The sequence below is a fragment of the Phoca vitulina genome, unplaced genomic scaffold, assembly GCF_004348235.1.
Source record: "Phoca vitulina isolate PV1807 unplaced genomic scaffold, GSC_HSeal_1.0 scaffold5, whole genome shotgun sequence".
Taxonomy (NCBI): Eukaryota; Metazoa; Chordata; class Mammalia; order Carnivora; family Phocidae; genus Phoca; species Phoca vitulina.
Window position 1 is genome coordinate 9,528,029 of NW_022589708.1, and position 14,009 is coordinate 9,542,037.

The following is a 14,009-nucleotide window of genomic DNA, read 5'->3' on the forward strand; positions in this document are numbered from 1 at the left end:
GAGGCAGCGGCTGAGGACTGGAGAGAGTGAGAGGTGGAGAGACGTATGGTGGACAGTGTTCAGTGGTGCTGTGGTGTTTCCTGGTACATAAGTAGCCTGTTTTACAAGCACGCTGTCATTTTTGTCCTCTTTCCACTAGTTTTGGTCCTTATGTAAAATATCAGGCAATCCTTTTCCACTCCATGTATCTTCCCTCTTTCTCCATTCTTATTCTCCCTGCAAAAATTTGACTTTTAGGAGCATGTACACATAGTGTGTGAGTAATTGGAAAAGACACTTACTTAGCTGACAGCTGGTAGTGAGACATGGAGAATTGCCTTCCCCCTTGGCTAAACTTTGAGGTGGCTGCTTCTGGAGCCTTGCCCCTCAATGTCATAGGCTTGCCTTTTTCTAGCGGTCCCCTTTCAACCAGATTTGTAGTTTGTAGTTTATACTTCCCACCCCACTTCTATCAACACTGAGAGAAAAGACTTTTTTTTTTTGCCCTTTACATCTTAATGTGGATTCAAGTCAGTATGTTTCTTCTCCTCAGGGTATTTATATTTTGAAGCCTAGTTTAATTTGGTATAAAAGGCCTTGCCCCTTGTTAAATAATTTTAGGCACATCTGGCCTATTGGAGGTCACCTGGGCCTTAAGGTAGCCTTTTCTATCCTAAAAGAATGCTAATTGATGTTCAGTGATAGGTCAGCCCCGAAATGCAGGGGCGAAGGGCATCCCTTGAGCACACAGACCTCAGCATTCAGCTTGTACGCTGCTTCTGACCTCCACCAGTTTGAGTTGTTTTTAATAACAGCAACATTTTCAACATCTTCTGCTTTCAGAATACATTCTTGCTTGTTTTACAGTTCAGTATCTAAACCTAATCAGGCTATTTATGCACAACGTATTTGTATAAATATTTCAATAAAATGTAGCAAGAGTAAATTATTAATTACTGTAAATGGAACATATTTCTGAACTGTCACATTCTGCCTCAGCATACAAACATGAAAGTTATACGTAAATTGCTGAAAAAATCCACACATAGTTCTGCAATTTGCTCAGAAAAAATATATCTCCTTTGTTTGTAAGAAACAAATCTTAGAAGATGATCTAGATGTTACATCTGGATGTATCAACCATATTACCATTCTAAGTGTGAATGTCCAGCAATTTGCCTTTCTAGAAATAGGATATTAAATAAAAAAGCAAGTTGGTGGTAGACTGCCTGCTTGTTTTCCGCATACTCAAGGTGTGTGGGGTGGGAGGAAGCTCTTACTGGTTACTGATGACCGTACACAGAGCTAGCTAGCGGGGTTTCAAAGCACTCTCATCAAATGTGCAGGATTAGGGCAGAAGCACAAAGAATGCTGGAGGTGGGAGTCAGTCCTCATCCTGAAGAGGGAGAGGGCAACACCTGACTCTAACAATGCAATCTGGGCTGTGTCGGGAGCTGTAACATTTTCCAGTAAGCGGCTGGTCTCCCAGACTTGGGTTTTTCTTTTGGTTGGTTGCTCATTGTGACGAGTGGAGGCAGGGCTCTTAGCTTGCGGTCTGAACACCGACCTCAGTCAGTGGTGAGCTTTACACACCAGCAGCTGATATTTTCCATTTGCTTCTGCTTGTCTCACACAGAGTGGCTTCAAACACTCCTTGGGGAATTGTTTGACAGACGTGCTCTAGGACAGAAACAGTTCACCTGTAAAAGAGGTGAAGTTGGTAATTTGGAAAGGGGAAGATGGCAAACCCTTTCAATCATTTTCCATCCCAGGAAGTTTTTGATGTCAACAGTTTGGCCCTCAGCTCCAGAGTTACTTTTGTGCATCTGAAGGCTATGGGTTTGGTCTCAGAAACCAGGCTCGGAATAACTTGCATCATAAAGAATATGGCAAAGTGTCAGCCAGGTCTGTTTTGCTGCTTACTAAAAGGAGACATGATAAATAGATCTGATTTGGCACTATGATCTAGTAGACCAAAGAATTCATTAAACTCCACATAAATTTGTCTGGAAGCATATTGGAAAACTATTCCTCCTAAACTGATTCACCAAATGATAGTATATTTCTAATGCTGTCTCTTACTCTCTATGGGAATTTGGGAAAATGCTCAATTCTGAATCTTTCTGCTCTAAAAGCATTAGGCATTTTAGAACAGGCAGGGCATGACTGCATTTTGAAATGAACATGCTGGCCATCTACCAGTTTGACATAGTCAAAATTGCAAAGCAACGGAAGTTTGTCTTAGGCATTTTGCTGCAACCTCCTGGGATTTTGGAGTTCTACCTGGGAGGAATCTCTTCAAGAACACAGGTTTTTATGTCCTTATGACCCAATCCCCTAGTCAGTGAAAACATGATGCTCTCTAGTTTGTTTGCCTGGGGCAGACAGAAGCCATTTTACTCCAAGTACGTGCTCATGTACTCATATGCACTTGTCTGCACAGGAGTCCCCCTTCCCGGTTTCCCTTTCTGGGGTTCAGTTACCTGCCAATAATTGGGGGTCAGAAGCAAATGATCCTCTTGGCCAATTTCACCCAGAAGCTGCATCAGTGCTCACACCATCCCCCCCACTTCAGCTCCTCACGTAGGCATTTTATCATCTCCCATCATCACGGGAAGAAGGGTAAGTATACTACAATGAGATATTTTGGGAGGAAGAGAAGGAGATCGCGTTCACAGAACTTTGATTACAGTATATTGTTATAATTGTTCTATTTTGTTGTTAATAATTGTTAATCTCTTACTCTGCCTGATTTATAAATTAAATGTTACCATAGGTGTGTATGTATAGGAAAAGATGTCTGTATAGGGTTCGGTACTATCTGGGGTTTCAGGCAATCACTGGGTCTTGGAACGTATCCCCCACGGATAAGCGGTGCTACAAATACAAATGGGCAATCACAGGCGCTGGCGGTGGCATAAATTAGCCTGGCTTAAAATGTATCTTGTGGATGATTTCTTTTTTTTTTTTATTTTTTATTTTTTTATTTTTTTATTTTTATTTTTATTTATTTTTATTTTTTTAAAGATTTTATTTATTTATTTGACAGAGAGATAGACAGAAGAGCACAAGCAGAGGGAGTGGCAGAGGGAGAGGGAGAAGCAGGCTCTGCACTGAGCAGGGAACCCGATGCGGGACTCGATCCCAGGACCCTGAGATCATGACCTGAGCCGAAGGCAGACGCTTAACCATCTGAGCCACCCAGGCGCCCCACTTGTGGATGATTTCTTAATTTTTTAAATCTCTCATTATTCAAACAAGGTCTTGGTTTTTCCCTTTCTCTTCTCAGATCATAATTACCTTTCTGGTGTCTTATGTTAGGGCCCTAAAGACAACTGGATTAATAAACATATTCACTCTTAAGGTCCAGTTTCTTCCCTTTTTGCCTGCCTAAAAGTCTGCATTTCTTGGTTAATTGTCTTTGGCATCCACCCTTTGCTCAGAAAGAATAATCCAGGCAGGTTAAGCAGCAGCTTGAAGTCCAATGGCTGTGTGTTGGAGTCCTGCTTCTGACAGGTGGAAACTATGTGTCCTTGGAAAAGTCGGGTACCCTCTCTGAGTCTCTCAGAGTCCTGAGATGTACAACAGGGTGAAAACACCTCCTTGCTTGGTTGTTCCAATGAAGAAATGAAATCACAGGTGAAAATCTGAGAGTACGATCCCTGGCTCATCTTAGGTTTTCAATGAATGTTACTTGTTCTTATTAAACTTAATTCCTCTAAATTTTCAAGCAAGGGTGACCATCATTCAGGTTTTTTCTTTTAGAATGAAAATAAATACCAGGAGGACAGGCATAGATCAGGACTGTCGTTGGCATACCAGGACATTGGTCACCATTCTTCACAGAGGGAGGTCTAATCTCCAACTCTAGCGTCTAAATGAGATTTAGCACTTCACTGTTAACTATCTCTTGCTGATCATCTGGACAGCAGTTTGACTTGAACATCAGCATTTATAATTTTGTTTCTTTTCATTTTACTACCCTTCCTCTATAACTTGTCATTTATTCCTGGTTTTACAGATATTTCATGAGCCGGCCTTTGCTAAAATCCATCTTTATTTCTATTCTCCTCTAATAACTCCTTTTTCATGCATTTGATATTCTGGATATACAAAGTGATAGATCCCAACTCTAACAATTTTGAATAAGATACAAAAAATGATATCCTGTGTATGCCAAAGAAGTAAAGATATGTGTGCAATTTGTATTCAATAATGTATATATCTGTGTCCATGTTAATAGATTTCCAGATTGAAAATACATTGAACATATACATGCATGCGTGTGCTCTCACTCAACTCCTAAAAGCCTTTATTTTTAGGGCCCCCTGACGCAACTTTATGTTTCCTTGCTGCCTCCTATTCATAACACTTTGACTGCATAATAATTTTTGCTAAGATGTTGAACTATTATTATCTTTCTTTTCCCAAACCATAATTACCTTTCTGGTATCCTGTGTTAGGGCCTCCAGGACAGCTAGACTGATCAGCATATTCACTCTCAAGATCGAATGTAGTTGTACCAAGGTATTTACACATTATACTATTATTCTGCATTAGCATTAATATTAATTAACATGACCAAACCTACATTAATATTGTTATTAATACAAATAACAATATTAATGTAGTATTATCATTATAGTTTCGTAGTGGTTTTATTTCCCTCCTATTAAAATTAACATGTGGGGGCACCTGGGTGGCTCAGTCATTTAAGCGGCTGCCTTCAGCTCAGGTCATGATCTCAGGGTCCTGGGATCGAGCCCCACATCAGGCTCTCTGCTCAGTGGCAAGTCTGCTTCCCCCTGTCCCTCTGTGATCTCTCTCACCCTCATTCTCTCTCAAATAAGTAAATAAAAATCTTTAAAAAATTAACATGTGAAAACTGATTTTAAAATATGTCTATAGATAGTTAATGATTTATTTTAGTATGTTATCTCTCCTAGGAAAACAACTTCACTTTAACTTACGTGGAAGTGAGTCACATGGAAAGAAATAAGACAGGGTGTCTGTCCATGTGGAAGGACATTGGGGTGAGCTGCCCCTCAGCTCAATTCATAAAGGGAATTTTCCCACCTGTGTGTTGCTGCCTTTTTGATTCTCAGCAGATGTGGTATTACTCCTAGAGGTGTTTGCAGAGGTTGTGGGGGCAGTTATGATTGCCCACGACTGGGAGAAGTATGCCAGCGCTTAGTGCTGGGGAGTCAGAATCTTTATAGATGTCCAGCAATTCATGACCGTCCTGCACAATGAATTTTTCCATATCTCGTGTGACCGTGTTTTACATATAAATACAAAGCGTTTTTTCACTGAATTTCCCAAGAATGAAAGTTCACCGTAATCAGGAGAGATTGTGGCTTCTTTGGTTCAGCATATTGTCAAGAACTGTTTGTCACCTTTGAGAGCGGCAACATCCATGCCAGCGCTGCTGGTGGCTTATCGATTGCCGATGTGTCATCCCTGTATCGCTCAATATTGGTTGCACTTGCATTTATGATCATTGTATATGTACATGTAAGCTAAGATCGAATTTGGACCAAGAAGGATGCTTACATGTACATATACAATGATCATAAATATATAATAATATATACTATAATTTCACGTATCAGTTCAAATAGAAAAGAAATAATCTTGACAATCTTCGGTAGAGGTAACAGTCACAGTGTGGTCAGGAAGAGGAATGATCCCCATTATTTGAACAGATAAAATTTAATATAATGAATTCTTAATTACCAATAAAGCTGTCAGCTGGTAATTTGAAAGGTAAAACAGAAACTCTTAAGGTATCACGGAAGTAGCAATTTCAGGAAGCAGCTACCACTACTAAGGTTGAGGGGAAAAGGGTAAAACTTAGAAACTTCCAGGCAAGATCTTGTGAATCTTATAAGCTCAGACCTCTGGGGAGTAGGGCAACTTGGCTGGTGCTGGTACATCTGAACCCTAAGGAGGAGCCATGAAGCTGGGATCCAGACCACTGAGGAAGGAGCAGTGGCCTCTGGTGTCTGAGGGAGGCTGGGGCCAATGGTGCTGTTTCTCCAAGGGTTGGACAACAAAACCACAAACTGTATTCAGGAGCTGCCACGAGAAGGATCACAGTTGCTGGGGAGATGCGGCATCGTGGGGTGATGCTCGCAGGAGCCACAAGACACCAAGAGGCTCCCCGAGGCAGACGGGAAGGAGCAAGCTGCTGCTTCCTTCGGCAGCCGTGCCTCCTGGGGCCGATCCTAGCAGCAAGGAACTTGGCAAAAGCAGAAAGGTAGTTTGCAGGGCTGGTTCCATGCTCGGTGTCACGAAGCAGAGTATGGGAGAGTAAGTCTGGAGCTGAGAGACAAGGAGTACATCACTGGCGCACTTGGCTATCGGCTTCCAGTTCCTAAATCCAGACTTACTCATAACCCTGTCACCTCGTATCGTTGTACCTAGGCATTTGCATATTATAATATATACTATAATTTCACGTATCAGTTTCCTATTTTAGATTACGATGAACACATTAACTCGATTTAAAGTTATGCTTAGAGTGAGTTAGTAATTTCACCTCCGATAGCAAAGGAGACATGACAAACTATTTGTTACCAAAAAATGGGTATTGAGTCTGGTAGGATTGAGAGTCCCCGTCTTGGCTCAGATGGTGTAATATACATTTAGATTTTAGACTATTGGCTCCTCGCCAACTCGGAATGACAGTGCCATCTGATCTCAGCTACAAGGCTTGGATACGAAAAGGACTTCATGTGCTTTTAGGTTCTCACTGCACCGAAGACACCATTTCACAGTTGGCATAGATTGATCTTTAATTTTTGGAGTGGGCATGCCTTAATGGGAATGTGAATCCCAGCCATCATCCCACTTGGCCTTAGCTTTTCAGTGCTACTTTTTTTTTTTTTAAAGATTTTATTTATTTATTTGACAGAGAGAGACACAGCGAGAGAGGGAACACAAGCAGGGGGAGTTGGAGAGGGAGAAGCAGGCTTCCTGCTGAGCGGGGAGCCCGATGCAGGGCTCCATCCCAGGACCCTGGGAGCATGACCTGAGCCGAAGGCAGATGCTTAAGGACTGAGCCACCCAGGCGCCCCTTCAGTGCTACTTTTAAATGCTATGAGGGCCCGTGGGGGAGGTGACATTCTCTATGGCTGCCACCTCTGCTGTTTCAGTGGCAGGATGCTGAGTGCCCATTACAGTCAAGGCCTGGGCTTCTCATGAAAATTATATTTAAAAACAATAATTAACAGCTGTTGAGCTTCTACAGCACTTCACATGATAGTAGGGGTTATAAATACAAGGTACCAAGCCACAACAATTTCTAAGAAGTAAATATTACCCCATTTTATAGACATGGTAATTGACTGCAGAGACCTTGGGACTTGCCTAAGACTGCACAGCTAACAAGTGAGAGAACCCAGCTCCACTTTGCCTATTTCCTAGAACTTACAACCCTCTTCCTCTCTGCCTCCCGAGTCATAACACGGGACACAAACTCGTTATGTGTGAGGGGTTATTTTTGCAAACAGTACAATTACTTGACAGATTAGTTGATAGTATTCAACTGAAAGATTCAATAAATCCATAATAGAAATGCCTGATACATATTAGAACCATATATTGACAAAAAATGTTTGTTGTAATGATAGTTTTTCAAGTTGATCCATTTTGACCTTGAGTGAATTAGCTATCTTATTTTTCTAAAAGGCCAGATGTACAGAGTAAAGCTAACCCCCCAACACTAGAAGATAATTCTTTAATGGGGTCTCCCATTATACGAGCTTCAGGTATGGTAAGTGGAATTTTGCAACACAAGAGAAAAAAAAAAGACAAGGCCTTAAAAATGACAGTTATTCCCAGAGAGTTGCCAAGTATAAACCTTGGACACAAAATAATGAGTTCTTTCATGTCTATACAGCACAGAAAAGAAAAGAATTACTTAGAAGACAAAGGCATTAATTAAAATGAACTAAAGCAATTATGTGATTGATAAATCACTTGTCTCAGCCACTCAGAAAATCAGATGTATCAGAACTACCATTGTTTTCCATTTCTGTGTCTTCTAAGCTTTGATGAAGCAGAATCATTTTTGAAGCCTTGATGTCATGATGAACATTTCGTTATAGCCACCTTACATAATACTGTGTTGTTATGAATAGAAAGAACTTTTGTAATTAAATGTTAAATGTAAACTTCCTGGAAAGTAAAGCTTGGGGAAAATGTGGAACCCTCAGGCAGTAACACTGGCTAGGATCACACTGTTTTGCTGGCTGTTAAAATTAACTTGCCACTAAAAATACTAGCGTCGGTTTTCAAAACATCATTTTATCCAGATGTATTAATGTTCCTTACAGTCGCATTGCACGGCATAAAAGGAAGCACATCTTGCTGAAATATGCACTTACTCTATTTGAGCTTTGCTTTCCTCTCTCTGAAATATCAGATATTGGGTTGAATGTCTGCCAGTGCCCTCTTCTGGATAGAATATAATACATTTACAGAAATCTTCTGCCTTTTTTACATATGGACTAAACAATGTCTTCTTCACCTCTGAAAGTGGAAACAATTGATAAGAGAATACAATTTGGTTTTGTTGTGAGCATAAAGGATACACTATACCCACTATACTCGAACAAATGTGAACAAATGTTTCAAATATATATAGCTAGCATTGAATCAAAAGAGGTTTGACCATTAGCCTTTCATGGAAGCCCAATTTTTGACATCGTGCTGACTTGGATACAAATTCTGGTTTAGTGTCTCAGTTTCCTAGGCCGGAAATATAAATCAAAAAACTTATCTACTTTAAATGGTAATTAGGATTAAATAAATGTATGCGGGGCGCCTGGGTGGCTCAGTCCGTTAAGCATCTGTGGGCGGCTCAGGTCATGATCCCAGGGTCCTGGGATCGAGCCAGCCCCACAGAGCAGGGAGCCTGCTTCTCCCGCTCCCCCTGCTTGTGCTCTGTCTCTCTCTCTCTGTCAAATAAATACAATCTTTAAAAAAAATGAATTTATGCATGAAGCACTTATCTTTGTACTTGACCTATGGTAAACATTTTTCTACCATGTCTGCTATGATAAGAGTTTTATGACATAAACAAGTTTCTCTTTTAATATAAAGTATCCAAATATGAAAACAATTATTTTAATTAAGATATATATATATATTTCTAAATGTTAGACTATAGAATTTCAAATCTTTAGATGTTTCCAATTAAGTCATGTTTATATTTTCTAATTGTATATGTCAGCTATCTTATGGACTGACTTTGATTTCTCAAGAAGGAAATATTATGGTATAGCATCTTTATCATAAAGCTTGATGGTATATAACATTTATAATCTAAATAGTATTTCATACTTTGAGGAGTAAAAGAACACTCCATTTGGTGCATTTAATTTCATTAAATTTCTTAGTTTTGCAAGTTGGACATTTTATCACTAACTTGTTTTTGAATTCATGGTACATATATATGCTACACTTGACATCCATTTTTATTAATACTAAATAAAGAATTCTCTCTGATTACTACACTGATAATTTTGTTATTTCTCCCAACTCAGGTTCTTTAAGGAGTCTTTATTAAAATATAGCATTTCTAAACCTTGACAAAATATGAGGAGAAACTTGGTCTCTGGATCATTTCAGGTTGATTATTTCAGGTTGACCTGTGTTAGCCTAGTGTCATGGAAAAATAAATTCAAACAAGAGTGGAAAACTAACCCACTTACTAAAGTGTGACTTTGGGCATGCGACCCAGCCTCTGCGCACCATAGTTCCTCTTATGTAAAACGGGAATAATAGTTCAAAGTTATCAGTTAGATTTAATACAAAGTAAGTGCTTAGTGTAAGTTAATTCTCTATTATTTTTACACACATATAAAGAAGTAGAAAAGCCATGGGTTTTTAAATCAGACAAACATCTGTATAAATACTGTCTTCTATAGTTGTTTCTGAAATGTACATTTCCTTCTGTAAGATGGTTGTTGTATTAAATGAGTTGAGTGCAAAATGCCTAGTGCGGTGTCTGGTGCAGGGCAGATGCAAAAAACCAACACCTTCTAATATCATTTTGGCAACCTCCCTGCCATGCCAGGCCCTGTGCTCAGAGTTATAATCCTTAATCCTCATTACATTCGGGCAAGGTCAACATGAGGAGACTCGCCCCAAGTCACACTGCTGGGAAGCCCTCCTTGCTTTCGTTCTTTGCTTCCTTCTTTGAAGTGTCACCTTCTCAGCACTGTGTCTACTTTGGGCTGCACCCATCTTTACACTTTGGGACCCAACACAGTAAGTCATATCCAGAAATGCGCCATGACCTTCTCTAACTCCAGTCCTGTCAGCTTCTGCCAGTCCCATGTCCTATTTCCTGATCCAGCTACTCTGATGAACTAAATTATTGCAGGGCTATTTTTGAATGCATGTGTTCCTCCCGACAAATGACACATTTGCTTCCTAAAGACTGGTTCCCTCTGCCCCAGACTTGACAAGTCAGGCTTGTAGAGGAGCTTCCAGGTAACACAGAAGGTCGGCAACAGTAGTCTTTGGGGGGTGCTCTGACTGCCAGTTCACCCCACATCATTAGACCACCTCCTGTCTAACTGCCTTTACTCAGCTTCCGTAACTCTGGGAAGTTTTAAAAACTTAATGCACAGATTGACGTATGTTGACCCATCTTCAAAGATAGTTACAAGTTGTACATGTTGAATTTCAATCAAATTGAGTAAATGATTTGGTCTGGAATCAGAAAAGGAAGAACGAAAAGAACCCCTTCTTTATCTAATATCCAGCAATCCTAGCATATGTGATCTTCAAAGTCTGATTTTAAGAAATATATATTTGCTTAATTTTGTTGTTTTTAAATTTTCTTTAAAAAGTTATTTACATCCTCACAGTGAAATAAAGAGATTTGATGAAATAAGGTCTGAGGTACCTCTTAACTCTAAGACCTGATATTTAATTTGAGTTGAAATGAACTAGCAAATTGCATTTCAAGTTAAGATCAACCACAGCCCATGAAAATTAGGTTTAAGGAAAGCATTGTCCTTAGCTTTTAATCAAGACTTGTCATTCAGCACAACTCCATAGTCAGAGCCCTTCTGACTATTGATTAATCTCTACATGGGGTGTCCCAAAGTAGGCTGTTCTTCTGCCGGCTCCAGGGACCTTGGAGCGTAAACACATATGAAACAACCGTTTGTTTTTAGCTACGATTTAGTAGAGCTGTGGAATATCAGAGGTTTAATTATCAAGGTAACTCCTAAAATAAAATTCCAGGAGCAGAAATTAAAGTTCTTTCTTAAAAATAAATAAATAAATAAATAAATAAATAAATATGCTTTCTTATCTTTGTTTTTTACCTTGCTTTCAGTTTGTCCTCTCTATATGAGGTAGCGTGATTTTTCTTTCAAAATTTTCAACCTACAACTATCTTAAGGTTCAGTTGCGCCTTTTTAGCGCCTCTGGGCTTCCAATAGCCAAAAAAGTTAGGTAGCTGTTTTTATTGCACTCTGGATGCTTAGCTATTCAGCCCACCCAAGGACACGTCCTCTTACCTTAGTGACAATAAGTTAGCTCCCCAGGAATATACATCATCAGAGAAACTAGTGAACTCACTCTTATTCTCCTGGATATCAAATTATTCTGCCTATATCTTCCATCCCTAAATATTGTCATAGTCACTGTTTATTCCCTCAGAGTTCTCTTCTTAGTATTTAATGAGAAAATGGGCTGATATCACCCCTATTGTTCTAACCAAAACAGTAAGGTGGTTTAGAGAAATCACATAAAATTGTAAATTGCAAAACAGACCAAATAGTTTTTCCAGCACTTAGGAGTTGAACGATTATGGGCAAAGGAACCTCTGTTTTAGGATTGTTTTCAGATTAAATAAACTTGGATTAAGTATGATTCCTGTACATACAAAGAGCTCGGTAAAAGGTAGCTCAGGTCTACCTTGGGGGAACACATGCCACAGGTGTGCCTGCCTGCACAGGGGCATGCGTTGGGCGGGGGGGGGGAGAGAGAGAAACTTAGCTTTAATTCAAATAGAATGCATTTGCAGATTAAAAATGTGTAGAGAGCGCATGACAAAGTGTGCCGAGGAAAGTGGGAGAGGTTAAGCAAGGCCAATCACACTACTTCTTCTGTTTCACTTCCTTTGTTTCATATTGGGTCAAGGGTATTTCCTGTGAGAATTTCAAGTGCAGTTACAGGATAAATGTTGGGAGATTTATGGGAAATTTTCACTTAAAGAATAAAGACCATAAATTGTTATAGTAGGAGGCATTGGGAATCAATGTTAATGAGTGTTTTGGGAAGCCATTTCTGCCAGCCTAACTCTTTGTATGTAGTAAAGAGTGTCATAATCATTTCACTTAAAAAGCAATCCGGCTAGCATGCTAATGAGAGAATTCACACCTGGGCAAGGAGGCGCTCCTTCAAAATGCATTTCTCTTGTGCTGATTTTGATTGTACACTATCTGGGGAATACATCTTCAAAACCTTTCCTGTTGCCATTATTTTTTTCCTGTGATTGCCTCAAAAACTTCCTGCTTCCTTTGACTATATATAACTCGTACCATTATTATGATGATATTCTGCACTCAATTTTTGAGCCAGCCTTAATTTCATGCCCTCTCTTGAAATAATCAGCAGGTAACACGAGTCATTTTAATTACTAGTCTATAATTTTTTCCTTCTAAATGCCTATTAGAACATCAAAGTATGGAACTAGAAATACTTGTTAGTAGGAAAGTTAAACGGAAGAAAGAAAGAAAAATAACGTTCCTTTATTCACTGATTTATATTTTCAACAAACATTGACAAATAGTTCTTGGTGCTAAGAATATATCTGTGAACCCACATAGACCAAAACATCCTACCAATAAGGAGTTCATAGTCTAATGGGGCAAGAATAGTCACAATAAATAAGAAAAGTATAGAATATATTTAAATATATTTTATTTAATGTGTGGGGAAGTTGCAGTTTTCAATAGGGTAAGCCTCACTGAGGAATTCACCTTGCTGGCAAGAGGAAGGAACAATCTAGAATGAGAGAACGTCCTAAGCAGAGGTTTCAAGATGCGACATAAGTTTTACAAATGACAAGGACAGTTATGGAGAAAAAAAGAGGTAGAGAAGAAGTAGGATTTGAGCTATGAGAGTAAGACACACTAATCTTACGGGGCCTTGAAGGCCATTATAGGAGCTGGCTTTTACACTGAATAAAATGGAAAACTATTGAATCCATTTCATGGTTTAGAACAAAAGACCGACAATCTCAGCTGTTAAAAGGCTGCAGAGTTGAGAAAAGATGAAAGGAGAATAAGGTAGAAATAGGAAGCTTCTTTAGGAAACCGAATACAAGGTAGTGGAAGCTGGGACCAGAGGGATGGCCATGGGGGTGATGATTAAGTAGCTCTGACATATTTGAAGGTAGAGTAGACAAAATTTGCTGATGAATTAGGTGTAACATTGAGAGATAGGGAGGAATCAAGCTCGAATTCAGGTTTCTTGGCTGCAATACATGGAGGGTTGTTGAAACTGGATAAAGGAACCAAGTCAAGTGAATTTATAGGAAAATGGGTTCATTTAAATTATTACATAAATTGCTGAGGTGTATTCCAATAGATTAAGTAGTAATTTGAGTTTAGAATATTTTACTTATCAAGGCACAAGAATTTATGCGTAAGTTTTCATGTTTAATGTTTTCCCATCTCTCAGTTTCGGATTGAACAGGGTTCAGAGCCCAACATTTAAGTAGCTGTTTATCCATTTTTGTTGCTGTGTTTGTGTGCATGTGTGTTTGTGTTTAATAATGCTAAGGAATAGTTTTGTAGAAGGGCTTGCTAAATTCCAACTGAACTAAAGTATACTCTAATAGTGTTCTTCCTTTTTTTAAATTTTATTTTATTAGGTTATGTCAATCACCATACATTACATCATTAGTTTTTGATGCAATGTTCCATGATTCATTGTTTGCGTATAACACCCAGTGCTCCATGCAATACGTGCCCTCTTTAATACCCATCACCAGGCTA

General features: G+C 39.2%; 1 protein-coding gene across 1 annotated transcript in view; it reads left to right on the forward strand.

Moving 5' to 3' along the window:
* Positions 1-14,009, forward strand: part of FGF14 (fibroblast growth factor 14) — a 600,726-nt gene that overhangs the window by 269,615 nt on the left and 317,102 nt on the right. The window lies entirely within an intron of this gene.